Raw genomic sequence first — 26,605 nt, forward strand, 5'->3', positions numbered from 1 at the left:
TATATGATTTTCTGCAGATATTCATCAACAATGCTTTTTTGAAATTGTATATACATCAAGAAAGGAAGTTAGCTTCGGCAAGCCGAAGCTTATATACCCTTGCAGCTATAATTATTAAATTTAAAAAAACAAAAAATTATATTCCCAATAGTATACGATAATATTGTAACGAACTGATTTTTTATGGTCTGCTCGCTACGAGATTCGTGCGGCTAGCTCAGTATATTGTGTGTTCGTCCCACCAAATTTATATTAACGTGACCGCCCAGTAGCTCAGTGAGAAAGCACAGAATTCACGGGCTCGTATTGGGTTTATTGCGGGTCCTGATTGACTCGACGACCTCTCGCCTTGATGACTCGGTCCTGTAGCTCCCCGAAGATACTCGCAGCTCCCTGAAGATCCTCGCCGCTCCCTGAAGATCCTCGCAGCTCCCTGAAGACGCTCGCTCGCTGTTCGCTTCTCACGCGTGACTTGGTTACTGCTGGTACCGACTCGGACTCGAGAGGGGTATCGGCCGTACGGGCTTAGGGAAGCGTCACCATTCTCAGACTAGGGTGAACAGTAGCTGCGCTCTCCAGGATCGCTCCTTTCGACACACCGCCGCCTGTCCCTTGCTCTGTCCCGGATGGTCCCACTGGGGTTTCTGCTCAGCCCGCGCGGACAGTCAAGGCGGTCGCTTCCACGCCTAGTGTAAACGAACGTTCCACCCTAGCCTCACCCTTTTGCTTTTTGTCCGGGACGTTTCCGCGTGGCTTTTGGTACTAGGGGTTCGGGCACGCCGCTCCGGACCTCGCAAGTCGAATCCGTAGGGCTCTCCTGGATAATTCCACTCGAGACCGTACCGATCGACCTCTCTCCCTTCTGGCTTGTTATACTCGGGGTTCGGGCACGGCGCTCCGGAACCTCGCAAGTCGAATCCGTAGGGCTCTTCTGGACAATCCCACTCGAGACCGTACCGATCGACCGCTCTCCCTTCTGGCTTGTTATACTCTTTCCAGGCGTAACGCCAGGACTTTGTGGACAGGGTTAATCGACCGCCTTGACCTAGCCGTGTGATGCCCTCTGGATCTCAGCTACCTGCGTCTCAATTCGGAGATTCCTGGTATCCCAATCCCGAACGTCTCGACGTAGCAATCTCGCTCCTCGAAGGCTCCCACGGCGCTGCTTCTCTGGCGACTCGACTTGCTGTTGTTCCCTTGTAGATTATCTGGTTGTTTGATTGTTCACTTTGGTATCTTCTGACGGAAGGTATTGGTATCTTGACGGTTTGACTCCTTGTGATCGACTGATCCAGCTGCCAACGCTCTGCGGCCTTATATAGGGCCTCCGGGAACCGTTACTTCCCTTTTGCGCACGGCCCGCTGGATCTCTCCACTCCGGGTCCAAAGTCCGTGCCTCCTGGTTGACCCACTTGTCCTTCACGTACCGCTTCCAACCGATGCTCTGCCCACAGCTGCCGTCCCGCTGATTCCCATGATGTTTGTGGCACGCCTGTGTGCCACTCCACTGTCGAGATGTGACACTTCTTCTCCCGGTCCAAAGTTCACGGGAGAGTCCAAAGTCCGGTGGAGTTCCGTTATCCGCTTTTGCACACGGCACTCTTGCTCTGCCCGCGAAGTCTCCATTCTCTCTCGATCTCCATCCTTGGTCTCCAAACTCTCTCGCTCTCCTTCATTGGTCTCCAAACTCTCTCGCTCTCCTCCGTTGGTCTCCAAACTCTCTCGATCTCCACCCTTGGTCTCCAAACTCTCTCGTGCTCCTCGCCGCGCCGTTACTACGCGAATTCGCCGCGTATCTGGTAAGCGGCCGGCCATCTGCTGCTGCTTCTATTTGTGGGGAGTTATTCAACTCCTCACAATATGTCAAAAAACACCGAAGCTATAATTTGTTTCATATTATTTTCCTACCAATTTTCCGATCGTTCTTATGGGAGCTATATGATATAGTCGTCCGATTTTGATAAAATTAAATTCGAAACTCAGAACTAATTAAAAAATGTTATTTCCAAGCGTAGGATGTTATATGTTAAAAAACACCGAAGCTATAATTTGTTTCATATTATTTTCCTACCAATTTTCCGATCGTTCCTGTGGCAGCTATATTATATAGTCGACCGATTTTGATAAAATTAAATTCAAAATTCAGAACTAATTAAAAAATGTTATTTCCAAGCGTTGGAGGTTATATGTAGAAAAACACCGAAGCTATAATTTGTCTCATATTATTTTTCCACCAATTTTACGACCGTTCCTATAGCAGCTATATGATATAGTCTTCCGATTTTGATAAAATTAAATTCGAAATTCAAAACTAATTAAAAAATGTTATTTCCAAGCTTAGGAGGTTATATGGTAAAAAACACCATAGATATAATTTTTTAAATTTGTTTTTCCTATTATTCCTATGGGAGCTAAAAGATATAGTTTTCCGATCCGGCTGGTTCCGACTTATATACTACCTGCAAGAGAAGTAAAACTTTTGGGAAAGTTTCAGCCCGATAGCTTTAAAACTGAGAGACTAGCTTGCGTAGAAACGGACGGACAGACGGACAGACGGACATGGCTAGATCGACTCGTCTAGTCATGCTGACCAAGAATATATATACTTTATGGGGTCGGAAACGTCTCCTTCACTGCGTTGCAAACTTCTGACTGAAATCAATATACCCTCTGCAAGGGTATAAAAATACGTAAGATAAATTCGGATATTTATACTTACTTTTCAAAAATCTCTCCATGTTTAAGTACCACCACAATCACACCCACACAACCAACAAGTAAAACTAAAATAACAATATTCTGTAAATAATTTATAAAAAAATTAAATGATATATGTACTAACAACTCGTCATCCTCCTCTATGTGCCTTAGGAATGGAAAAACATCGATGATGCCCCGGTAAACATCGATGTTGCCGATTTTTCGAAAACATCGATGTGATCGATGTTGGCATCAATGTTTCTCCACCTCTAGCTTACTATATATACCTCCCACTATCTTCTCTCGCTGTAGTCCGGAAAAAATTTTTCTCACAAGTCAAATCGGATGCTTTTTCCACTTTTACTTTCCGTTCCTTCACCTTGCAAACTTTGGTAATAAGTTTGTCCAGAAACTGTTGCGTAATCGGACAAGATGGAAGGCTTCCTTCCGATTGCGGAAGAACGTAAGCAGTCGTAGTTAAACACGAGCTAGGCCTCTTCGGAGAACGAATGGTAAACTGACAGAACTTTTTGGATTCAGCGGATACTGTAAGCCTGATAATGGATATTGGATAACTTGTTGAGGCAACCTAATTAGTTCCAAAAGCCGCTCAGGGATAATGGTTGCCTCGGAACCTGAATCAATCAGGGCACGAACTGTGAAATTCGACCCTGGGTGACAGATGTCAGTTATAGGGGTAAAAGTAAAGTTGTTTGGGACTGGTGAGTCCGTGGAGATGGTGGCGGTGGGAACGGGTGTACGGGTTGATCTTGATCTGGGTCTCGGAGTAGGATTGATGCCCTCGTGCGAAACATTTCAGACACAGCTGCTTTCTTTTCATATATGCCAACCGGTAGTCGACCGTCATCTGGAGAAATCGTGCAGATGTGCGGCAGGATGGCTTTCCTTCGTACAAAGGTCACATCCATTGGGTTTGGGTGCTACCCTTGTCTCGTAATAATTAATACTACGGATGTTTTAGGCTGATATTGACTCGAACCTGACGGTCGTACGTCATCTATTGCTTCTAAGGTCCGGTGATACTTGTAAGGAATGCGTTCAGAATGGGGAGCTTGCGCTATCATATCCGCGATCTGAGCACCGCATCTTTCATAAACGGTTGTATTTAGCTCGGAGAACCGGCAAAGTAATAGCTACACTTTCTCCGGCTGCTACCATGCACCCGGTACATACGTCGTACTCTGCCTGGATGCGGTTCCATAACGCAGGGATTTCTTCGCGGCCATTGCTTAGCATAGATAGAGTAGGATGGACCGGCGAAAGAAAATACAAATTTTATTTTATTAAGTCTGTACGTTCCCTAGCGATAATAGAATGAAAACAAACGCGTGCATTCAGTTTGCTGGTTCGATTTCAAGTCGTTTATTGATCGGGAATCCCATAACAACGTAACAAAGGTTAAGGTCTCCACATTCTACAAAATTAGAGATATGTTACATGTTGCGAATATGTAATTTTTACAAGAATGTTGATAAGGTACATGGCTTAGGACTAGGTTTGATTACAGCGATGTTTCATATAAATGATTCAATACGAATTTAATACAAGGTCCAAAAATTCTTCACCCGTTAAAAGGTGTACAAGCTTTTAAGCATCATATTAGATTAGCAATGGTGCTATCTTGCAGATTGGTCGCCGTAAAACTGCTTTAGGCGTTTGAATGTCGACCACACGAGCCCTGTTGTCTTCGCCAACGATCAAGTTGATGATGCGTCCAGCATGAGAACAATCTTACCAGGTTTGAGGTTTGCCATTAGAGAAGTCCATTTCGATCGCATCTGAAGCGTGTGCAGGTAATCGCGTCGCCACAGGTCCCATAGGCGTCTCTTCGCGTATGCCATGCGTGTAAGATACGATAACTTGCTGTCATCCACTGCCGGTTCAGGGATTGCCTTATAGGACGAGCCAGTGATAAGATGAGCTTCCCCGTCATTGAGATCCTCTGAACGTCCAGCACCACCGAAATGTGGAGCTCTTGGCGGGATAAAGCAGAATTGTACTCCATTATCGTTGCTGAATGTTTACTGGTCCTGTTTACTTTGCTGGCTGAAGAGATCTTGCTTGAATCTGTTTTAAGTAAAATTTGTCGCGTTATCACCATATGTGCGACAAGGTTTGCAAGAGAATAAAAGTATTAGTTAAAAGGTCTGAGATAAGCTCTATGTGTACCACCTTTGATGAAAAGCAAACATAGATAACCAAATACGTCTTATATGGCACCTTGCTGCGTATGCGATAGGATGTTAAAAACGGTCCTCATAGATCTACTTCAGTTACAGTAAATGGTCGGACGGTCTGAAGTACGTCAAAAGGAAGCGAACCCATTATTCAGTTAGCCAGTCTGGGCTTGTAATGATAGCGGTGGAGGCACTGTCTTACTACAGATGATGCCAGTGTTTTGGCTCCCGCGTTCATGTTGGTCCTATGCAGATGGTTGACAATCTTCCAGGTAAATTCATGGTCCTTTGGAAGGAGCAAGGATTATCTTGCGTCAATTGGAATTAGTTTTCTAGTAAGTCGACCTCCTACTCGTAGAACGGTGAGTGGTCCGACTTCAACCCTTGACAAGTAAGGCGAGAATCCTCTAAAAGTTGTATCCTTGATTTCTTGATTCGTGGTGAACGTTTTGGATTGCAGCAACGATGTGTGTGAAGGCCTGTTTCAGTTCTGTTGGGGAAAATGCGTCTTGAACGAAGGACGTGTACTGGTACTTTCAGAATTCGCCGATAGGATCCAACTCGAAAGACAATTTCTAACAAAACGCTTACAAAGTGTTGATCATTCGCTATCTTCGTTTTGTTGTCTGCTGATCCAGTGCTGCTGCATGCGAACGAGACTGCCTTGCGCTTCTCTAAGAGATCATCAAATTTACAATCTGGAGGTGATTGTGGCCAGCATTCCGGATCCGATGTCAGGAATTTAGGACCTGAGAGCCAAATTGTGTCCGATAAGACAGCAGCTGCACATCCGCACGAGACGATGTCGGCTGGATTGATCTTTCCTAGTACATGTCGCCAGGTGACATCAATTATGCTTAAATTATGGGTACATTTGAGCTGCGATGAATGTAAGTTGATCCAATCAAACACAATTTGCGAATCTGTTCAAAAGAAAGTCGAATTGGTAAAGTTTGTGAACTTGTGTTTAATTATGTGCCATACGTTGCACAACAAACGTGCTCCACATAGCTCTAATCTCGGTAGCGAAAGTGCTTTAGTTGGCGCGACCTTTGACTTCGAAAATATTAACCGTGATATGAACTTGCCGTTAATTCGCGTGCTCAGATAAATGCAAAAGCCATATGCATGTTCTGACGCATATGAAAACCCATGGATCTGTCCAGATTGCTGTGGCGATGAATTCACAAATCGTGGTACTTTGATATTATTAATGTTCTGGAGATCCAATTCGATTCGATGCCAGTCCGCGTTGAGGTTAGATGGTAATGTTTCATCCCATCCAACGACCACTGGGCTGAGCAGGCCGAGTAGATCGTAAATACGATCTAGGATTGAAATTACTGGCCACTTGGTAACTTCTCCGCCCAATGGCAATACGTATCGAAAACAAAATACATCCGATTGTGGCTTCCAAGACATGCCGAGAGCCTTCGTCACACTGTCTCCATTTGGCTTGATATGAAACTCTGTATTTGTTTCGATGAGGTGACTTGCGTTCCATTTTGCAAGTGATAATCCTGCTTCCGCGAGAATCTTGCTAACTTCGTGGACCTTCTGATGTAGCTCTTCAAAGGAGCCTGCCCCTGTTAGCAGATCGTCGAAATACATGTCTTCGAGAAGTACAGATGGACCAATTGGATGATATTCTTGTTTCCGTTGGGCTATAAATTGAAGACTCCTTATTGCCACATGCCATTCCATAGGTCACCGTGTTGAGCTGATAGATTTCCAGTGGCTGCTCTGGTGAAGATCTCCAAAATATCAGTTGAAACTTGAGATCGTCAGGGTATACCATAAATTGTCGGTACATTTTTGATATGTCTGCAATGAGAGCATATCTGTGAGTGCGAAATTAGAAAAGTGTTAATAAGAGTGTCTTTAAATGGTTGGGCCAACCTAACAATATCGATGAGCGATAGGTGACTCGATGTTGTAGCTGACGCGTCGAATACTACACGTAGCGTTGTTGAGCTGTCTGAACGTAGAACTCCATAGTGGGGAATAAAGTAATGTGTGGGAAATATCAACATGAATTCTAATCTGCATGTGGTTAAGCGAGAGATATTCGCTCATGAACTGGATGTACATTTCCCTCAGCAAAGAGTCGCGCTCCAGACGCTTCTCCAGTTGCAAAAATCGATACCATCTTGATGCCATCTCCATCGAAGTGCCAAGAGTTTCTGGAGGCTGCTGAAATGGTAGGCATACCTGAACGTGTCCTAACTGTCACATGAGATGTGAAGTGTTTTTCGCTGGCTTCTTCTTCCTCAGTGAGAGCCGGCTGATCTGTGTTCAGTTCTTCGACTTCCCAAAAACGCTGCAAGTTGACTTTGGCATCGCGAATATTTTCCTCCTTGCACATAAATGAGTGAGCCCATACACTCCTAGGCTCGTCGATTCTGCTGCCAGTAGGGCCACCCAAGTGAAGAATTTTGCAGATAGGGTAAATTATGTCCAACAGATATTTTTCCTTCTTCCAAAAGCTCAAAGAATTCCTGGGTTCTTATTAAAATATCGACTTTGCTTGGTTTGCAGAAGAAAGGGTCTGCAAATTCGATTCCGACCGGAATTTTCCATCCGTTTGTCTTAACAATGCTCTCCGGCTGGCTCCGAGTGATCGATTTGGCTATGGCAAATTCAAGCAATCACTTTCCTTATCCAATTCTTGACTTTATTGTTGTGGTGACTGAGAGCTTCATTTTAGCACGCGCATCTGCAATGCCACAGATCTCATACTGCTGCCGAACACGGGTAAGCTGAAGCCGCTTTGCCAATTCCTCGCTGATAAAGTTGAACTCCGATTCCGAGTCGAGAAGAGCTCGTGCTTGTTTATAGGACCCACAGTTGTCCTGTGGTTGAGTTATGCAAAGGTCAGCTTGTGAAATGTCATGCTGTGATGACTTGCTGAGAAGGATGTGTGAGTCTGTGCAAACTAGTGTGGTGTAGTCCCCGGCATACACGGCACTTAAACTTGCCCGCCATGTGCCCCTTGCCAAGGCAATTTAGGCACAATGACAATTGTTTTTCAAAGTTGAACCGCTCATTAACACTGAGCGCAGCAAATGTGGGACATTTGCCGATGTTGTGACTTGCACTTGAGGCAGTTGTTCTGGGCTGCAACGAAAGCCTTACGTAAGTTGCCATTGCGTTTCTCATAAGATTTCTCATGGCGCTTTTCTGACAGCCGCTCCGTCAAGGAGCTTTGTCGGCAAAGAGTCTTGTAACAATTGTCCCAAAACGGCAACGTGAGTAGGATGTATTTGTATGTTCTGGATAAATTTTTGTTGTATGTTCTGACTCACTGTTTCGCTGGTGCGGGGGCGCTTATCGCGAGCGGAAGTTGTTGTTGTGGAAGCTGCTAGGGCCGCGCTCACTTCCCCTCCCACTTCCCCTCCCACTTCCCCTCCCACTTCCCCTCCCACTTCCCCTCCCACTTCTTCTCCCACTTCCCCTCCCACTTGTCCTCTCACTCTCGTTTAAAAGTTATGTATGTATATATTGTTATCGTGAAACATTGTTGTGTGTATATATATATTGTTGTTATCGCTTACCACATGTATTTATTTTATTGAAATATACTACATAAGTATTTTATTTCTCTTTCTTTTCAGATTTTTTTTCGTCTCGCAAACTGGTATAAATATGAGATGTATAGTACTGGGGTAATTCAGAAAGCAGAAGTCAAATTCAGAGCAAGAACTCACTTACACTATTTGAAGAATCCTTCATCATCAGCATTATAAGCAGCAGCAGCAGCAGCAGCAGCAGCAACATGTCTGACTTTGGAGAACAGTTTAACGAGCTTGGGGCCGTCTCTCTACCCCCAATTAAGAGTGTTAAGGGTCTCCCGTTTGACACACCGATTGTGATACAGAACGCTAAAGTGAAGCAGACACGCTTCGGCGCTAAAATTATGATCACATTTGAAGATTTTGTGGTGTTCTTACCAGAACGCTTTAGTACTCTGTCATCGAAATCTGTGGAGCACATGGCGACGGGGGGCTACAAGCTAGTCAAACTTAAATCAGAAGGGGATAATTATATTTTAAATTTTTGTAACGAATAAGAAAAAAAATAAAATAAACTTTTTTAATTAATATTTAAAACAAAACAAAAACAAAAATGGGTGATCCTTTACATAACAATAACAATCCTGGGCCTAGTAACACAAATCCTGTCGCTAGTGAAATACGATATTGTGATGTCTGTAATCTAAATGTTGCTAAAATTAGTTGGTCGCATCACTTACGCACCAACTTGCATAAACAATTATCTGGTGCGCAAATAAGTGATAACTTGCGGTGTATAAGAAGTGCATTTCGGAATCGTATTGAAACTTATATAATCACAAATCCAAATAAAGAATGCTTGGATATCAATTTATTTCAACAATCAATCAAAGAGCAAGTGATCACTCTACTCCAAGAAGCTCAAAAAAAACACGTCAATATCAAATTTAATTTTGAACAATTCTGTAATTATGTTTTGATTAAAGAGAGTGAAGATCATTGTGAAATCAATCTAAAGTCATTTCAAACAAAAATGCAAGTCTTAAATCCAACAATGAGTCAGACTGAAAATCTAAATGAAATAATCAAAAATTTAAATGACTATATAAAAAGTGAAATGAGCGAGTTTCAAGAACGAGACAGTGGTTGGTCCCTAATTGAAATAGTTCATTTAGAAGTTAATATAAATAAATATCAGCCAATAAAGGGCTCAAATTTCATTGGTTTACCAAGAGAAATAGTAAATATAAAAGCCTGCATCAACGTGCAAAATAGAGACGAATATTGTTTTAAATGGGCATTAATATCGGCTTTTGTGAAATTACCTTGTAATAAGAATCACCCAATCAATATAAACGTAAAGGCATTTACAACATTGGATCGGATATAATAAATTTAAGAAATAAATCGTTAAATTTTAGTGGGTTAAAATTTCCCACACCGGTCGACAGCATAAAAATATTTGAAGAAAATAATCCTGAAATTAGTGTAACTGTGTTGGGTGTAGACAGCGATGAAAAGACAATTATCGGCCCATATTATTTAACTAATAATAAAACAAGGAAGAACGCTATAGTCGAGTACCTCGACTATCAGATACCCGTTACTCAAAGGGAAATGGAGATATGCAAGCAGCAAAGCGAAATTAAAATGCTCCACCTACCGGCGGTAGACAGATTTAAGCGTTATGGGCGTTAGAGTGGGCGTGGCAAATTTATTTTTTGATCAATCGATAGGTATTGACGACACCAATACATTTCAGTTAAAATTTTTCATCTAGCATCCAAATTGTGGGCGTCACAGGTTTTCGCGGTTTGTGGGCGTTTAAGTGGGCGTGGCAAACTTTTTTTTAGGTCAATCGATAGGTATTGATGAGAACAATACATTTCTATCTAGCATCAAAACTGTAGGAGTTTCAGTTTTGGGCGGCTTGTGGGCGTTAGAGTGGGCGTGGCAGTCTACTGAAACAAACATGCGCTGCGTAAGAAGCTCAGGAATCTGTACGCCAAATCTCAATAGCCTAACTCTCATAGTTTCCGAGATCTCAGCGTTCATCCGGACAGACAGACGGACAGACGGACAGACTGACATGGCTAGATCGACTCGGCTAGTGATCCTGATCAAGAATATATATACTTTATGGGGTCGGAAACGCTTCCTTCTGCCTGTTACATACTTTCCGACGAATCTAGTATACCCTTTTACTCTACGAGTAACGGGTATAACTAGCAACGTCTTACACACTATATATCTACTACTTCTCGAGAAGGATGACAAATATCACTATGCTTGGATTAAAAATATTTCCAAGTGAGTATTAAATTAGAAAATGAAAAAAAAAAATATATATATATTTCTTTGCTTCTCCATTAGATCACTTCGCAAACAAATAACGAAAAGTACGAGGAAGATTCATCTATGCAATGGCTGTTTTCTATTGTACATTTCTACGATAGCGACAAACTGGAACGACATATTATGGAGTGTAATAGAATTATAACTGAGATGCCCACAAATGAAACCACGACTTTAAGATTTAAAAATTTAAAAAATCAATTAGATGTTCCTTTTGTAGCATATGCTGATTTTGAGTGTATTTTAGAAGGGATGAATCTGAAAACTTCGGATAACATAAATTTGATTCAAAAGCACATACCGTATGCATATAGTTATTATATAAAGTGTTCATTTGACAATAGTTTGGATATATATCGAATATATTATGGTGAAGATTGTGCAACACATTTTGTTGAGAGCATATATAATGATTGTTTAGTGTTATATCAAAATCACTTAAATGTAACGATACCCTTATATCCGCTATCAATGGAGCAACAAAAAATAATTGACTTAGAACAAAATTGTAGTATATGCGGTAATTTATTCACTGATCAATCTAAAAGAGTTCTATACCATTGTCACTTAACAGGCAAATATAGAGGTGTAGCACATAATAATTGCAATTTAAACTATAAATTAGCAAAATTTTTCCCAATATTTTTCCATAATCTCTCGGCATACGATGCTCATTTATCTGTAAGAGAATTAATTGAAATTCCTGGTGATATTTCTATAATTTCGCTAAACAAAGAGTTTTATATTTCGATCTCAAATATATCTCTTTATATAAATCCCAATGAAACGTTAGAACTTCGATTTTTAGATTCATTTAGATTTATGCCTTCCAGTTTAGACAGCTTAGCCAGATATTTAAAAGAAGAAAATCTAACCACAATAAAGTCATTTTTCACGGACCCGAACAAATTTCAAATGGTTAAACGTAAAAGCATATTTCCGTATAGCTATTTAAATTCAGTTGAACGCTTGTCAGATACACAATTACCGTTGCGCGAAAATTTTTATAACCAATTAACTGATAGACACTGTTCTGAAGAGAGTTATCAGCACGCTCAAAACGTTTGGAATGCCTTCGAGTGCACAAATTTATTAGATTATTTATTTTTATATTTGAAGGTAGATGTGCTGTTGCTATGCGATGTTTTTGAGAATTTTAGAACAGTATGTAAAAAAATCTATAGTTTAGATCCTTGTCAATATTATACAACTCCTGGTCTATCGTGGGATGCTATGTTGAAGACAACTAAAATTGAATTAGAACTACTCACAGATATTGATATGTATAATTTTATAATGAAAGGTATTAGAGGTGGTCTTGTTCAATGTAGTAAACGTCATTCTATTGCAAATAACAAATATCGAAATAACGATTACGACTGTGAGAAAAAATCAAATTATATTGTATACTTAGATGTTAATAATTTATATGGGTATGCTATGTCACAAGCTATTCCGTATAAAAATTTTAAATGGCTAGAAGAAACAGAAGAGGGAAATTTTAAAAATTTTGATTTAAACACGTGCGTAGATGATCAACCAATTGGTTATATTTTAGAGGTCGATTTGGAATACACTGAAAACTTACACAGCCAGCACAATGATTTACCATTTTTTTCGCAGAACAAAAAAAATATGCAACAATCAAAATTGATTGCAGACTTGACAAACAAATATAATTATATAATTCACTATAGAAATTTGCAGCAATGTCTTCGACATGGACTGATTTTAAAGAAAATTCATCGAATATTACAATTTGATCAATCTGATTGGCTTAAAAAATATATTGATTGTAACAATCATCACAGAACATTGGCTGTTAATGATTTTGAAAAGAATTTTTTCAAACTGCTAAACAATGCAGTCTATGGCAAGACAATGGAGAATGTCGACAAGAGAAAATCAATTAAATTAGTGTCCAGGTGGGAGAGTGATGGTAAAAAATTGGGAGCTAGAGCACTTATCTCAAAATTTAATTTTAAGAATATATTGCAATTGGCCGATGATTTCTTTGCAATTCAAATGAAAAAAGTGCATGTTGTCTAAGATAAGCCTGTCTACATTGGCTCCACCGTTCTAGAATTATCAAAATTTAAAATGTACAATTTTCACTATGACTATATGAAGCCGAAATATCAAGAAAATATAAATTTAATGTATATGGATACTGATTCTTTTATCTATGATATTAAGACTATAGATTTTTATGATGACATTCGTTTTGAAATTGATCAGCATTTCGATACTTCAGAATATGATAAGGATAATGTTTTTAAATTACCATTGATAAACAAAAAAAAATTAGGTATGATGAAAGATGAGTGCAGGGGGGATATAATAAAAGAATTTATTGGACTCAGAGCTAAAATGTATTCAATACAAGTCTCTAATATAAATAATGCTGAAACAACGGAGATCAAAAAAATTAAAGGAGTAAAGGCGAGTGTGACCTCAAAATTAACTATTAACGATTTTCGAGATTGCTTGTATAAAAAAAATAAGCAAGTTGGAACAATGTACCTATTTAAATCGAAATTACATCAAATTTAGACGCAAGAGTATGCAAAAGTCACCCTAAACTATTTAGATGATAAGCGCTATATAAAAGAGAATAATATAGACACCCTTGCATGGGGTCATAGAGACATAGCCTACTAAGTTAAGCTTAAAATTAAAAAAAAGTGAATTATTTGTTGTTGTTATACAAATATATTACATTTTATTTTTTCGAAATAAAAATTTTAAGCATAAATGACCACAGTTATATGTATTGAATTTTTGCTCATTTCTATAGTTATATTCAATGGGTGGTTTTAAATATTTCACAATTTCAATGGGCGGTTGCAAATCACCAAAACTATCGTAGTATTCTTTATAATTTCTATTCTTGAAATATGCTACCCAATGCGTGCCACTACCGCTTTCGTTATCTAAATTTATTATCCCACATTCGTTGGTCCATGGTTTCTTGGGGAGACGATCACGCATAAAATGCTGTTTACCAAAATTAATTAAATCAATATCGGTAAGTGCTTGTTTGGGCAGCATATCTATTAGTTTTTTGCTGAAAATGGCTTATAAAATAGTCCATAGCCTTTCTTATATGGTTTCAGGAAAAGTCCTTTTCCCATCGCAATTGATTCCATATACCGGTTATGACGTGTCGCTTCGGCTAATTGTTCTTTACCATTTTTGACAGCGTTTATTGCTTTAGCAACACCAGATCCACCACTAGCAAGACCACCAAGTGCACCAATTTTTGGTAATGGTATCACCCTCGGAATATTGGAGATATTATTCGCTAGACCTAGTCGACCTCGTCTTCGACCTCGTTGTCCTCGTTGTCCTCGATGAAAACTAGGTGGGATTGATTGTTGAGATATCTGAATTGCTTCATCGATACTCGTAGGATTTCTTCGTTTCAAAATTCGCTTCGTTTGACTCACAATGCTTGCGAATGATTTTTTCTTGTTTGTCGATGACGTCGACGTTGTTTTTTTTTATTACTAGCTGGTTTCCTCTTACGTTGACGTCGATGAGATTTGTTTTTAGACATACCTATACCGAATTTAACTTTTGTTTTCATAGCGTTAGTCACAAGCCAAGCAGCAGAACGTTCTTTTAGACCGCTATCTTTTGCTTTAAAACGTTCCCACGCTGTATCACCTAATATATCATCGGCCTGATGACGATTTTTCAGGTCTTTGAATTGTGAATATGCAATATCGTGCTCTCGACACGCTGCATCTAGCGGATTAATCCCTTTGTCTCCACGTTTCAAACGCTCTGCAAGTTTTGTGCCTGGTCCACAAAATTGATATCCTGGCAAATGAAGTTCAATTGGTAGTTTGTTAATCAAGTTGTTAACGAGTCCACTACCAATTCGATACTGATATGAATTTAATTTATGTTTATAATTTATACGCATTATTGCATTTCCTTTTTTTTTTTTTTGTTTTTTGTTTATGACTATTCTGTTTCAATGACAATCGTATATTAAACAAAAACGAAATATATACTCAAATATTTATAGTATTTTCATTAGTAGTTGTAAAAATTTGTCCAATAAAACAACCACAACAACAACAACAACAACAACAAAATGAGATTTATAAAACAAACCAGACAAATTAAAGTTCGAAATGTCGATCAAATTTGTGGTGAGGGGGATAGGAGTGGAAAAATTAAACATAGCCCATTGTTACCGAATTCGATACGCGCTCTAATTGTGGGGCTATCTAATTGTGGAAAGACAAATAAATGATAAGTTTGATCGAAAGTCCCAATGGACTTAAATTTCAAAATATATACATTTATTCAAAATCGTTGTATCAGCCAAAGTATCAATATTTAATGAAATTGATTAAACCAATTAAGGGGATACACATGTTCACGTTTTCAGACAAGGAAAAAGTCGTCAGTCCAGAAAGGGCTAGACCACACTCAATAATGATATTTGATGACGTAATCTGTGATAAGCAAACAGCAATAAGAGATTATTTCTGTATGGGTCGCCACAAACACATAGACTCCTTCTATCTATGTCAAACTTATACAAAAATACCAAAACATTTAATACGTGACAACGCTAATTTGATTATAATTTTTAAACAAGATGAAATGAATATTAAACATATTTACAATGATCATGTTATAGGCGATATGACTTTTAAGCAATTTATAAAAATTTGTGAGGAATGCTGGAAGCAAAAATATGAATTTGTTCTCATAAGTAAAGATAATGATATTGATAAAGGACGATATAGAAAAGGATTCGATAGTTTTATACATCTATAATCATCGTCATCTCTCGATCAGCTCTGGATCAGCTCGGCATCAGCTTTGAATCAGCTCTGGATCAGCTCTGAATCAACTTCGGATCAGCTTTGGATCAGCTTTGGATCAGCTATATATATATATATATATAATATCATATATTTTACTAGTAAATAATTGGTTTTTAAACAAACAACAACAACAACAACCACAGCAGCAATGGTGAAATCAAAAAATAAGACTAAAGTGTTGGATGATCTGATTCAAACCAGATTGTTGTTGTCACAGAAATTGAAGAGCATGAAGTCGAATGAAATAGATCGAATTAATATGCTGGAAAATACCTTTAAACCAATTACAAAACCTTTGAATGTGATTGCGGAAAATTTTCTAAAAAAGAACAAGAAGGCAAATAAATACAACGTTGAGAATCCGACTAACTCGAACAACAACAACAACAACAACAATAATAAGCTTGAACTGATAAAATATGATGATCATCAGCATCGAGGTCTTCGAGAAGGAGAACAACAGCAGCAGCAACAACAACAACAACAACAACAACAACATGTTGAAATTCTTAAACACAAAAGACGATACTCTCCAAAGAGGGTTATGCGAAGAAGACTAGACAACACCGACAACACAAACAACGATTTGGAGATAAAAGTGAGAAAATTTAAATCCTATAATGCAAACAGAAGGAAAAGAAGACCTTATCAACGAAGAAACATCCAGCATGAGGATGCTGCTGCTGCTGCTGCTGCTAAAGATGATGATGCTAATGTGTTTGATATGGAATTTAATCGTCCGCAAATAACGAGTTTTCCAATAACCAACAACAACCCACCCGACTTGATAGATACTTCCAACGATATCCTATCAGACTATACTTCATTTTTGGATAGTCAAAGAGCAAAATACTCTAATTTATTAGAAAAAACAGTCCTGCACACACACTAAAACGGGGGAACGATGATGACCACAATGCAGTAGTTAGTAGTAGTACATCTGCTGCTCTCCCTCTCCCTCTCCCTCCTGCTCCCCCTGCCCCCCCAGCTCTCCCTGCTGCTGCTGCTGCTGCTGCTGTTGATGATGATGATGATGATTATGATTTAAAATTAAGTCTTTTTAAAAATCTCAAACGTAATGCTAACATTGAGAATTTATCTTTAGCAGCAGTCCAGACTAATAACAAGAGATTCAAATTACCTTTTAATCTGCTACAAAGAGATTCTATGCTTGAAAAAAGTCGTAAGGTCAATGGTCCCAAATTTAATAGATTTAAAAAAACAGCACAGGCATCGTCATCGAACATTATAAATTTTATACCGAGATCATACACACACACACAAAAAAAACGAAGTGCTCACACAGAAAATTTACCTCTGCCTCAGTCTTCTTCTTCTTCTTCCTCTAATAAAAGATTAAAATTAATCGAAAAAAGAGATTCTATGCTTGAGAAAAGTTTTTTGATAAATGGACCCAGATATCCAAGATATAACAAGACAAAACAACAGCCACAACAACAACAACAACAACAACAGCAACAAAACAACAACAATGTGATCAAAAAGGAAAAACAAATTGCAATCAAGAGAAAAGTTTCGATCAAGAAATCACCGTTTTTGCATAATATTCAGCTCTTAAAAAGTCAAAAACAATTGTACATGTTGTATGGTCTGAATATAAAAGAAAATGGTGAATGGTATTTTGCCAATAGTAAATTGAAATATAATAATAATACAATTATTATTGATAAGAAAAAATGGAAATTGACTCCTGGTCTATTTCAATTGTTATTTCACACGAAGCCCGCGCATTATTCAAATCTGGACTTGAAAAATTATCGAGATATTCTGTTAAGAACAAACGCACACAAACGAAAATATCAGAATAGTTCACAAGTTAAGGGGTCTAAATCATTTAAGTATCAGCATATTATAAAAAATCTATTCAAACCGAAAACACAACTTATTGGTAAAGGTTTGCTTACAACACAAACAGCAGCAGCAGCAGCAGCAGCAGCAACAACAAAATCTTACTCCAAGAAGGATAGAGGATACAAGTATTGGGATGATCCGAATGAATTAATCGAGAGATTACGATTACTATTAGCATCCGAGAGTGCTGGAAATACCAATCACAAAAACGAAATTATATCCATTATTGAAGAGCTTAGAGAGGCAAATATAATAAAATGAATCAGATTAATAAATTTGGTGAAAGCTTGTCGTCCGGAGGAGTAGGAGGAGGAGGAGGAGGAGTAGGAGGAGCAAGTCTAAAAAAATATATTTTAAATCGACAAGAGAAAACGGATATTGATTTAAGCAGCTTGAGACAGAGCATAAATATTTTAAAAAGCAAAATAATTACATTGGAAACAAACCTTCAATCAGAGGTCAGTGAAAGTGCGAATCTTATAAAATTAGCTCTAGAGGACTACTCTCAAGATATTTATACTAAGTATATAGAGCGATTAGAAGAAAATATTCAACGGCTTGAGGACGTTCTCTTTAAATTACTCTCTACACAGCTACCTACGGATGAGGTGAAAAAAATTAAAGTACAGTTCCCCATTGTTGTTAAATATATTGACAATACAATAAAACAAAATGAGTGACAGCAACAACAACAACAATAACTTGAATGCGGATAAAAGACAACTCACCAAGAGTTGCATAGACAAGGACGAAAAAATTTTATCAGACGACGTGTGATAATGAAGGGGATAGATGATTTATGGCAAGCCGATTTAGTTGAAATGATACCCTATCAATTATATAATAAGGGATATCGTTATCTTTTAACTGTTATTGACACGTTTTCGAAGCAAGCATGGGCTGTTGCTATTAAAAACAAAACAGGAGACAGCGTCACAAAGAGTATGAAAAGCATTTTCGATGATGCACAAAGAAAACCGAAAAACTTACAAACAGATGATGGTAAAGAATTTTTCAATAAGACATTGTCGGGTCACGCAGCCGCAGCAGCCAACTAACTTCTTAATTCGATCTCTTATATTAATGGCATCGCGAAAGGTAGCTCTCTTTATCTAGCTCTCTCGTCTTTTGTGTACTTGCATTTTTCGGCCCAGCTTTCGGCTGGCTGTCCCTTTGTAAATCAGTACGAATTCTGATCTCGACATAAAACGCATTCTCGTCTCGCCTGCTGTACTCTCTCTCGCTAATAAATTGTTAACAAGCCTAAAGCAACCTGAAATTCGTATTTTAATTTAGCAACAACTAATAAAAAAGCTTATTAGTTCAACATTGGTGACCCCGACGTGATTTGTGCATAAATAATACTAAGTGCAAATCATATAAGTCTATTTATTGACTTTTTCATTCTTGCTGCTGCGGTGCATTGGCGGAGCAACAATCATAAGGCCTTAAATGCAGTGAGCGCTATAAATAAATAGCAGTTGGTGATTGCGGAAATTTACATATAAGGCGCAAAATCAGCTATACATAGAAGCGTACATAGCCAAGTAACGGGCTGTTATTCCCTCGTTTGCTTTGCGCTCATCTTCCCGCTGGAGCCGAATTTCGTTCATTTCGTCTGCTGTTGTTGTTGTAGCCATGCCTACGGGAGCTTTTGGAGATGTTACCGCTGATGCAAACAGGGCAATATTTTTAAAGCGCAAGGCAACGGCTTTATTTAATAGAGTGGAGCGCTTAGTGGATTCCCTATCAAGTGCGGCGTTAACTTCATGCGACGAATCCGGTCTTCATGTGAGGTTAGAGTTGATTGATGAGCTTCAAGAGTCATTTAAAAAGGTGCTCGGTGAGCTCGAAGAGTTGGATTTAGAGGAAATTGAAAGTGATTTAAGTGAGAAATTTGATGACATTCTCGTAACTCTGAAGTCATCGGTTCGATCCGAAATTTCAAAGCGCACCTCACAGCTTCTTTCGCATTCAACTTTTGCTGACGGCATCACTCCGGGAGTTTTCGGCCCCCAGCAGCGTCAGCCTCGACATAGGGCAGCATTGCTGCCCCCACTGGAGCTTCCAAAATTCGCAGGAGGTTATGCAAATTGGTCTGACTTTTATTCTATGTTTACCACGATCATAGACAGTCATCCGGACCTCACCAACGTAGAAAAGCTGCAGCATCTACGATCATGCCTGAGGGACGCAGCGTTGGAAACTATTCGCTCATTGGAAATTTCGGATGGCAACTACGCAATTGCTTTAGATTTGCTGAAAAATAGATTTGATAATCGACGTTTGGTTTTTCAGGCACACATTATTGAGATCCTGGGACTAAAGGCGGTGCAGAGTGGTTCCGTCTCGACACTTCGGGATCTGTCCGATAAATTCAATGCTCACATTCGTGCTCTCAAGGGACTGGGCACGACAGAACAAATCGCAGGATGCATCATCGTCCAAGTCCTGTTCCAAAGGTTGGATCCGGCAAGTCAGGCAAAGTGGGAAGAGCGTTTAGAGGACCCTGCCTTCGTCAATTTAATTCCTACGTGGGAGTCAATGGCATCATTTCTGGAGCAGCGATGCAGGACGTTGGAGACTATGGATTTCGCCATGGCAAACTATACGCCGGGCAATCAGGTGGGAAGTAACAGAATACCCAATGCGCGTAGATCAGCATTTGTTGCCTCGAACGCTAACCCCTGGATTTGTATATTCTGTAATGATACAGGGCATTCCATTTCTTATTGTCAGAATTTTAAAATCCTGTCTCCTGCGAATAGGTTTCAAGAAGCGAAGCGGCTCGGTCTTTGCATAAATTGTCTTAAGGTTGGTCATCAAGTTCGGCAATGCAACTCTAGTAGTTGTCGTTCATGCGGATCTAAGCACCACACCCTGCTTCACCTGGGTAACTCACCTTCTTTTCCTTCACAAGAAGGAGCACAGCTTCTAGAAGCACTTCCTTCTGCTTCACCCTCTGCACTGCCTTCCACTTCGACTGCTCTTATTGCACAGGAATTTAGTAATGATATTGTGCTCTTAGCAACGGCTAGCATTTTAGTAAAAAACCGTTCTGGGGTTTTCGTTCCCTGTCGAGCTCTACTCGATTCGGGCTCCCAACTGCATCTAATAACGTCCCGATTCGCAAATCAGCTTCAAGTAAAGAAAGTAAAATCCTCAGCATCTGTAACTGGAGTTGGAGATTCCAGTTTTGTGACGGACGGTCACTCGGTCAATATTACGATTCAGTCCCGAACTTCCGAATACTCGGCCAACATTACCGCGGTGATTGCTCCGAACATAACAGAGCGACAGCCTAGCTTCAACGTCGACATTGGCAGCTGGAACATACCCAAAAATATACAGTTAGCTGACCCAAGGTTTTATGCTCCCCAGCGGGTGGATCTTTTAATCGGAGCCAGCCTCTTTTTCGAGATGTTGTGCGTTGGCCAAATCAAGCTCCCACCTGGATTACCCCTAATTCAAAAGACGCGTCTGGGTTGGGTTGTTTTTGGAGGCTATGGCCTTTCCGATGGCTCGGTTTTAATGTCGTCTCAAGATGAACTTCTCGCTAGTAGAGAGAATAGTTTCGATCGGTTAGATGATCTTCTTGGACGATTTTGGGAAGTGGAAAGCTGCGCCGAGCCAATTGTACGCGCTACTAAGGAAGAATTGGACTGTGAAGCACATTTCGTAAGACACGTCAATCGTTTGCCAGCTGGTGATTATTCTGTTCGGCTGCCTGCCAAGTTTAATCTAGATCTTTTGGGAGAGTCCTACCAGCAAGCTTATCGAAGATTTTTGTCCCTAGAGAGAAAGTTGAATCGTCAGCCATCTTTGAAGGCTCAATATGCAGCATTCATAAAAGAATATCTCGATCTAGGACATATGTCATCAGTTTCTGCCGCTGACATCGGGTTGTGCCGATATTTCTTGCCTCATCATTGCGTCATAAAGGAAGATAGCTCCACTACAAAGCTTCGCGTAGTTTTTGATGGATCGGCGGCCAGTTCCTCAGGCTATTCGCTCAACGAGTCTCCTCTCTGGACTCATGGACCAAAATTCCTCTGTGGTCCCAAAGCTGACTGGCCGACCCCAATCACTGCTGAAAAGCCAACGCTTGAGGTTCGCCGGAGGATTCTGCTAATAAAATCTCCATATGAAGACAGAGTGTCCAGTTCCAAATTTGCCAATTCCTTTGCTGCCCTTCAAAGAGTTTTCGCATACGTCTATAAGTTTAGTAATCGCATCCATCGCCCTACGCTCACGGTGTCTGACCTTCAAGGCGGTACGCTGCTGTTGCTTCGTCTTGTCCAGCGCTCACATTTATGGGATGACATCAAATCATTGCAGTCAAAGGGAATGGTGCACTCCTCCAGCTCGCTCGCATCTCTTTCGCCATTCATTGACCAATTTGGGCTTCTTAGAGTGGATGGCCGGCTGAGGAATTCTTCTCTGGATTTTAATGGGCGTCATCCAATTATATTACCACGGAGTCATTCGGTCACTATTGCCATTATTACTCACTTTCATGAACGCAATCTGCACACTGGGCCACGGGCATTACTTGGCATAATTCGATCCCAATATTGGCCTATTGGGGGGAGAAAGACGGTAATGAAGGCGGTAAACAAATGCATTAGATGCTTTCGAATGAAGCCTCGAGTAGTGGAGCATATAATGGCGGATCTTCCAAAGGAACGACTTGATGGATCTCATGCATTCGAAGTCACTGGCATTGACTTTTGCGGGCCATTTCTCTACAAGTCAGAGGTGCGAAGCAAGCCTCCAGTAAAATGCTACGTTCGTGTCTTCATTTGCTTCGCCACGAAGGCTATTCATCTGGAGTTGGTCAAGGATCTCTCTACGGTATCGTTTCTACATGGCCTCAAACGATTTATATGCACTAGAAGAAGGCCGCGGCAGATTTGGTCTGATAATGCAACCATCTTTGTTGGAGCTCGCAATGAGCTGCTCGAACTAAGGCGTCTTTTCCTCAGCAGTGATCATCAGAGAGCTACATTGGACTTTTGCCTAGCTGAGGCTATTGATTGGTGTTTCATTCCTCCTAGGTCGCCACACTTTGGCGGTCTTTGGGAAGCGGCTGTGAAGATCGCTAAGCATCATTTCTACCGCGCTGTTGGCACTGCTGTTTTAGCCTTTGAGGAGTTGCGGACCCTGGTGTGTCACATTTCGGCGGTTGTTAATTCTCGACCATTAGTCTCGATTTCAGAAAACCCAGCTGATCTGGATGTATTAACCCCAGCACATTTTTTGAATGGTGGTCCGCCTTCTTCTTTCGTCGAGCCGGATGTGACCAGTCTTAACTTCAATCGCTTGGATGGATGGCAACGCGTGGCTTACTTGCAGCAGATCTTTTGGTCCCGATGGAAGGAAGAACACCTAACATTGCTACAACAGCGCTCCAAGTGGCGCACCCCAAAACCTGGCCTGGTTGTCGATGACTTAGTTCTGGTTAAGGACGAAAACTTGCCTCCCATGAAGTGGACCCTCGCCAGAGTGATCGAGCTTCTCTTCGTTCTGAAGACAGCATCAGGAGTGACAAAGCGAGCAGTAAACAAGCTGTGTCTGCTACCCCTTAGGGATAATGTTGAAGCCCAGGCTTCCAACGGGGGGAGTATGTCGGGTCACGCAGCCGCAGCAGCCAACTAACTTCTTAATTCGATCTCTTATATTAATGGCATCGCGAAAGGTAGCTCTCTTTATCTAGCTCTCTCGTCTTTTGTGTACTTGCATTTTTCGGCCCAGCTTTCGGCTGGCTGTCCCTTTGTAAATCAGTACGAATTCTGATCTCGACATAAAACGCATTCTCGTCTCGCCTGCTGTACTCTCTCTCGCTAATAAATTGTTAACAAGCCTAAAGCAACCTGAAATTCGTATTTTAATTTAGCAACAACTAATAAAAAAGCTTATTAGTTCAACAGACATTTCAAAATCTGATGAAATTAAATCATATTAATCATTATTCAACGTATAGTATTTTAAAAGCCAGCATCGTTCAACGAGTTAATAGAACCATCAAAAATATGATGTGGAAAGAGTTCAGCTATCAAGGTAGCTACAAATGGATTAATATCTATAAGGCGTTGATTGCTAAATATAATAACACATACCATAAAACAATTCTGATGGCGGCAAACGATGTAAGTTTTCTAAATGAAGAATTACTCCTCCAAACCGTTTACAATCATCTGAAAATCACTCATAAACCAAAATTCAAAATTGACGATTTTGTGCGAATAAGTAAATACATACATGTGTTCGAAAAAGGTTATACTCCAAACTGGACAACTGAGATATTCCAAATCAAACGGATACAAAATACCAATCCCATTACGTATATATTGAAAGATTATCAGGGAAATGATATTAAGGGAGGATTTTACGAATATGAGCTGATGAAAACTAAATTTCCCGATACATATCTAGTGAAGAAGGTTATTAGACGTCGAAATGGTGGAGCATACGTTAAATGGTTAGGATTCTCATCAGAGCATAATTCCTGGATTGATTTGTAAACACACACACAGCATACTATATATGTGTATTACCTCCCGAACCGTTAAGATGTCGATAACATTAACACTAACAGGCAATACGTCAGTACTTGTTGCAGGTTATTTTCCTCCAATTGAACTTGATCAGAACTATCAGTGTGCGTTAATCAGTCTGGACACTTATAATTCGATTCCAAACGTTGACGTAGACAATAATTTATTTCATATTGGTAAACATTTGATAAAAATCCCCGTAGGTTCCTATGAAATCAGCGATATTAATGATCTATTGACACGAAAATATAGAAAGTTAACACAGAATGAGACCGACGGAAGTCCCAAATTCTATCTAGTTCCAAACTATAACACTTTGCAATCAGAAATTTTCTCTGCAACTGATGAAATATATTTCAATAAGGAAAAGTCAATCGGCTCTTTATTGGGATTCACTTCGAATATATTAAGCCCTAATATATTACATACTTCTGATAAGGCAATTGATATCACATAAATTAATACCATTTGTGTACAATGCAATATTATAAATAGTACATATATAAACAACGAAACAACACACACACTACATCAGTTTGCGCTTGTCGTTAGTCCTGGACATAAAATAACTGAGGTACCACAAAATGTTATATATCTACCAGTAAACACAAAAGAAATACATTCGATAACTTTAAAAATCTGTGATCAAGACGGTAATCTGATTAATTTTCACGGTGAAAGAATTACAATAAGATTACATTTAAAACCAATATAAAAAAAAATGATTATATACAACAACAACAACAACAACAACGTCTATAAAAAGGCATTATCACTCAATTCTCCCTCACTCGCTTCACCAACGCTGACCAGATTAGCTACTCGACAACAACAACGACGGCGGCGACAACAAAAACAAATCCCATTAACGGAGTGCAATAAAAAATTTTTATTGAGTTTAGGATTCAAATTAAAAAAAAACAAGGAAGAACGCTATAGTCGAGTACCTCGACTATCAGATACCCGTTACTCAGCTAAATGGAGATATGCAAGCAGCAAAGCGAGATTAAAATGCGCCACCTACCGGCGGTATACAGAATTAAGCGTTATGGGCGTTAGAGTGGGCGTGGCAAATTTTTTGGATCAATCGATAGATATTGACGAGACCAATACATTTCAGTTAAAATTTTTTATCTAGCATGAAAATTGTGGGCGTCACAGGTTTTTGCGGTTTGTGGGCGTTAAAGTGGGCGTGGCAAACTTTTTTTTGAGTCAATCGATAGGTAATGACGAGACGAATACATTTCAGTTAAAATTTTTTATCTAGCATAAAAATTGTGGGCGTCACAGGTTTTCGCGGTTTGTGGGCGTTAAAGTGGGCGTGGCAAACTTTTTTTAGGTCAATCGATAGGTATTGATGAGAACATTACATTTCAGTTAAAATTTTTATTCTAGCATCAAAACTGTAGGAGCCACAGTTTTGGGCGGTTTGTGGGCGTTAGAGTGGGCGTGGCACTCTACTGAAACAAACTTGCGCTGCGCAGGAATCTCAGGAATCTGCGTGCCTAATCCCAGTATTGTAACTCTCATAGTTTCCGAGATCTCAGCGTTCATACGGACAGACGGACAGACGGACAGACGGACAGACGGACAGACGGACATGGCTAGATCGACTCGGCTAGTGATCCTGATCAAGAATATATATACTTTATGGGGTCGGAAACGCTTCCTTCTGCCTGTTACATACTTTCCGACGAATCTAGTATACCCTTTTACTCTACGAGTAACGGGTATAAAAAATGTCACATATAATTAACGTGCTCGAGAAACCGACTATTGATAATTCAATAATAAAGAAAGATTATCATAGTTATTCACCCTATTTGCGATCGTATGAGAACAATGACGAAATTCGGATTGCCATACAAAATCAAGATTTGTATGTGTTGCGAAAGTTTTCTTCACATTCAAGGGCATATCACAAAAGTTGATGATCAAATCGAAGCCACAATAGCTTTATTGAATAATTGTATGGCGTATTTATTTAGTGAAATACGATATGAATTGAGTGGTATTGAAATTTAAAATTTAAAAAATTATTTATCAATTAAACGAAATCAAGAACACTTGCTCGAAAATTGTGGATGGTCCATCACAGACAATTTAAAACTTGAAAGAGGAAACTTTAATTTTTGCGTGCCGTTGAATCTGTTACTTGGATTTGCTGAGGACTACAATAAAATACTGCTGAATGGGAAACACGAGCTAGTTCTATTAAGAGCAAAAGAAACCGATGATGTTTATAAGAGCACTGCTGTAGCTTTAACAATGAGTCAATTGAAAATGACGATTTCGAGCATTGTTTGGAAAATGCCCCATGTACACTTGTCTGATGCTTATAAATTGTACATGTTTAATGTGATAAACAAACAAACGCCATTATTGATTCCCTTCAGGAGTTGGGATGTATACTATAACCCAGTAGTTCCACAGACTACTACATTTATTTGGAGTGTTAAATTAGCTGCTGAAACTGAACGCCCTCGCTATGTTATTATCGCATTTAAAAACAATAAGAAGTATGTTCATTGTGATTTAGTCGATGTGAAAGTATATCTCAA

General features: G+C 39.6%; 1 protein-coding gene across 3 annotated transcripts in view; it reads left to right on the forward strand.

Annotated features, from left to right (window-relative positions):
• Window positions 1–26,605, forward strand: part of RpL10 (ribosomal protein L10) — a 208,065-nt gene that overhangs the window by 130,058 nt on the left and 51,402 nt on the right. The window contains exon 1 of one of the 3 annotated variants that reach the window (XM_070995723.1): window positions 21,400–21,403. The exons of 1 other annotated variant lie outside the window; for it this stretch is intronic. The gene's annotated coding sequence lies outside the window, so the exon portion shown is untranslated. Of the gene's footprint in view, window positions 1–21,399; window positions 21,404–26,022; window positions 26,027–26,605 lie in introns of those variants that run through there. One more of the 3 variants, XM_070995722.1, reaches the window with a different exon arrangement.

This window comes from Drosophila suzukii, chromosome 3 (assembly GCF_043229965.1).
Source record: "Drosophila suzukii chromosome 3, CBGP_Dsuzu_IsoJpt1.0, whole genome shotgun sequence".
Taxonomy (NCBI): Eukaryota; Metazoa; Arthropoda; class Insecta; order Diptera; family Drosophilidae; genus Drosophila; species Drosophila suzukii.